The sequence below is a fragment of the Nuphar pumila genome, chromosome 8 (assembly GCF_984573655.1).
Source record: "Nuphar pumila chromosome 8, dmNupPumi1.hap1.1, whole genome shotgun sequence".
NCBI lineage: Eukaryota > Viridiplantae > Streptophyta > Magnoliopsida > Nymphaeales > Nymphaeaceae > Nuphar > Nuphar pumila.
In genome coordinates, this window is record NC_143256.1 from 11511028 (window position 1) to 11515374 (window position 4347).

A 4347-nucleotide genomic window follows, 5' to 3' on the forward strand; every position below is an offset into this window, starting at 1 on the left:
CATTTACAAGTCGCCCCTTATCATATGAGACTCTAATCCTGGGGTGGTTTCTTTAAGTTCAAATAAAAATTAAAAAAAAAAAAATCCACTTCGTTGACAAGCTTTCACTATATTGTAGCTTCTGCCACCTCTCCAGAACATTTTTCTTTCTTGAAAACTCTTTTACTTAACCTTTGCACCGCTAACAACATGACAAAAGGGAAAACTAGACTTTTTGGATGCTTTCTTCCTATTTATTGTCATAAAACCAAAATTTTTCTATTTCTATGTAAAAAATAATCCTATTTTTTTTCCTTTTCTTTAATTTATTCTCTATTCCTGTATATAAGATATTATTCCACGGTAATGCTTGAAACTATCGTCGAAAATAATATGAACGTACTATCTACATTTCTTCCAGGGAAGGAATTGTTTCGCGTGGCTTCTTGCACAAGTCGAATAGATGATTTATACTCGAGGAGGGTTTATCAGGAGCATACTGTCTGCACGTTGCAGTCCCTTGGTGCACCAGTTCTACCTCTTTGCAGTCTCTACGATGGATCAGCATTGCCAAGACAAGCCCAATTCCTCCTCGGCGTATCGCTGGTCTTTCTTGGAGTGTTTTGGACGAAGAATGACGTCCAATGCTCTGTCGGTAATTAATGAAGAACCTCTCTCTCTCTCTCTCTCTCTCTCTCTCTCAGTTTTTTTTAAGGGAAATTGGGTTTTAATAGAAATTCCTTGGTTGTACATAAATTGATTGTGTTGAATCGATCACTGAGGTTTTTGGATCCTTTTGCTCATGCTTGTGGTTTCATGCTTCCTGCAGATTATTGAACTTTATGTGCATATGGATTGTGACGGGTGTAAGAGAAGGATCAGGAAGGCCATCTCCAAATTGGATGGTACACACCCTTAATATCATCTATCAAACTGCCATCATCATTATGCATCATGTTTAGTTATGACATATGTTCCAAATTCCATTGATAATCATCATTACTATGGTTTTCATTGGTAGTCATCATTACTATGGTTTTCATTGATAATCATCATCATTACTATATATGGCAATATGGTTTTCATGGCAGGAGTCGATACTGTGAATATCAATATGGATAAGCAGAAAGTAACTGTAACGGGCTACGTAGACGGGCGTAGAGTTCTCAAGGCAGTGAGGGGAACAGGCAGAAAAGCAGAGTTCTGGCCGTATCCGTACGATGGGGAGTACCACCCTTATATGTCTCAGTATTACGAGGATTCTTCCTTCTCTTCTACCTACAACTACTACAGGCACGGCTACAATTCTAGCGATCAGGGTTATTTTCCTAACCCCATTTATTCCACCATTGATGACAATACTGTTGCAATCTTCAGTGACGACAATGTCCACGCGTGCACCATCATGTGAATCTTCATATCATATGTAAACGCTCATATTTAGGTTTTATAAGGACAAAGCTTTTAAGTGAGTTAAACGTGAATCATGTTTAGGTGTTTGTGTTTTGGTTTTATTGGAGTAAAGATTTATGCAACTGAAACATTGAGTTACAATCAACTCTCTCTCTCGCTCTCATATTCAAGTTCCAATGTTAGTCTTTGTATTAAGCTCTTTTGGCAAAAGAGAAGAAGAGGGACTCGAATTAAAAGACTTAACCTCATAACCTTGTTTAGTACTGTGGGCAAGCCTTACTTTAGTCATAAAGTACTGCTGGGATGGTTGGATGAAGGTGTTTGGATAATTAGGGAATTGCTCCCAAGGGTGACGAGTGGAGAGTCCTCTGGTGCTGGTGGTTGAAACTGGTACTATGGCTGATTTGATTTGAGAAAAATTGACGTTCACTATCTATCGAATATGATCAAATCGATTATGCATTTGATATCGTGTAAGGACTGTAATTTCTCAATGCCTTCTGGCATGTAGTACAGATAAGGTCAGGACACTTTTAGACGGACTTAATAATTTTTTTGGGAATAAATTCTGGCCCCCTTACTTCCTCTCTTTTTCCCTTCCCTTTTTTGACCTTTTTGGTTAAATTAAATCTTTTAATGAATTGTGTCATTACAATAATAACAAATTTTGTTGTAATTTCATACCGTTGACAAGCCAACAATTTTTAGCTTCAAATTTTCCTATCAATTTATAGGTGACTAGACACCTAAAATCAAGGTGTAAATTACCTATCAATTGCAGTTTTTTTTTCTTTTTTGTTTAATAGTTCAAGGAGAAAGCGCCTTCATCACCGATCGCACATTGGCTGGCCTCTGGTTGGTAAAAACCCTTGAGGTCCCAGTCCCCTTGCCGGCCTGAGTATGCACCCAGCTTCAACCATACAGCAAGAGTTAAGATTAAAAGGTCAGAATTTGTTATGTCAGCACCCTGAGTTTGTTTGGTTGTGAATTGATTCGTGGTGCATACTTTCAGAACATTGCCAAATTTGAAACTGTACGTCTTGCATTCATCTTTATAATTTTACTCATAATTCCTTCGTATAAGCTGTTCTTGATGGTGATTGGCATGGATGCTCCCTTGGTTGTTCCTTACCAAATTGGAAAATTGCTGCCTGGGAAAAGGAACTAATTCGTTGAATTGCTGCCTGGGAAATGGAACAAATTCTCTATAATGGAATTTCTGTTGTCAATAAGTGATCCCCACTTGTACCAGAACGGATCTGGTGCAAGCCCCTCAAAAAAAAAAAAAAAAACAAGAAAGCTGATGCCCTGCCTGAATGGAGTCAGGTGCAATCACATGGCACAAAATTCGTGCATTAAGCACCTGGTTGCCCTCCATCAGGCCTTGGGCCCCACAACTGACAGCCCTGCCCCCAAGATGGAGGGTTATCAGGTGCTTAATGCACAAATATTTTTGCAATCGTATTGCACCTGATCTTTTCAAACCTGAATTCACCGCACATGCCCAAGAAGAACGCCAGCCGCAACATAGCGCAATGATGTAAGGTGGGGCATCACGTTTTTCCTTTTTTTTTTAGTACGAAACCTAGGTAAGGGTGTCAACGACTCAACGGGTCGGATCTGACTTTGAGGTGTAGATACTGGGTTCTGACCAGGGTCAATCGGGTCTACCATAAAGAAAACCATACCCGTGTCTTATATAAAGATTACATGAACCTGATCCATGCCTACAAAATAATATTTTTTCTCTCTTTTAATTTGAAAAATCACGAATCTTAATCAGAACTCAGGCTAAACTTGAGTCTAGTATGAAATTTCACAAACCATACCCATCTCCATATACTAATCAGATCCTTTGGGTCCAACCCAGATTCTTATCAGACTTTAACCCTGACGCTTGATATAGGTCGGCTCCAGGTCAAACCCTGCCCATTGGCACTCCTAAACCTAGGGTATAACCTTCGTGAGATTCAAACCCAAGAGAAAGAGATCTCATTGGAAATACACAACCCACACTCGCACTCCCTCCTTTTGTTTTTGGTGAAATGTGATTGCACCTCAACCCAAGGCTCATATAGGGGCAAAGCCAGGAATTTAAGTCAGGGTAGACACAAATGCATGGTGACAAAATATTGAAGCTAATGTCTTCAACTATAGACTAGATAGCATAACAACATCCATAGAACTCATTCTAACTTGGGTCTTACTTTAAACATTTATAAATTCATTTAAACAAATTTTAGCATGTCTATCAAACATTCAAACACGTAACTTTATAACTTGCCCATCAATTCATTCAGAAATATAAATTTATTTCATGTTTATAAATTCTTTCAAACATTCAAAGTTTAAATACAAGCATATCAATTCAAACACAAACATAAATTTTTTTTAATATTTAAACATAAATTCATTCAAACACATTTTGACATGACCATCAAATATTTAAACATATAACTTCATAACATGCCCATCAATTCATTCAAAAATATAATTTTATTCTTTGCTCATAGATTTTTCAAACATTTAAAGTTCAAATACAAATATGTATCATTTAAACACAAACTCATTCATTCAAATAAAGTACCTTCTATAAATAATATAGTGTGACTAATCTCAAGCTTCGGTCTTGAAATGTATTTAGTAAGATGTGACAAAGAAGCACAAATATCCTAAAAAATCAATAAAAGGCATCATAAATGTTTTATAAATAATTAAAAAAAGTACAAGCCACTCAAAACAAAGAGGAACATTCACAATTAAAAATAGTTACTCTAAATACCTTTTACAATTGGTCTCATCGATTTTTAATATTTTGAAAACCATTCATATTTGATTCGTTGCTAACAATCCCAAATATGTCCTTTTCGATATAGGTAACTAAAACAAATCGTATACTAACAATTACTAACAAGTAACAAGTATTTAATAATTGAATAAGAATTAAATTAATTA

At 36.5% G+C, this 4347-nt stretch overlaps 1 pseudogene across 1 annotated transcript; it reads left to right on the forward strand.

Annotated features, from left to right (window-relative positions):
- Positions 1–442: 442 nt before the first annotated feature.
- Positions 443–1390, forward strand: LOC149829610 (heavy metal-associated isoprenylated plant protein 45 pseudogene; annotated as a pseudogene). The gene is made up of 3 exons (XR_016433531.1): positions 443–634; positions 809–884; positions 1071–1390. The product of XR_016433531.1 is annotated as a heavy metal-associated isoprenylated plant protein 45 pseudogene (transcript).
- The last annotated feature ends 2957 nt before the right edge of the window (positions 1391–4347 follow it).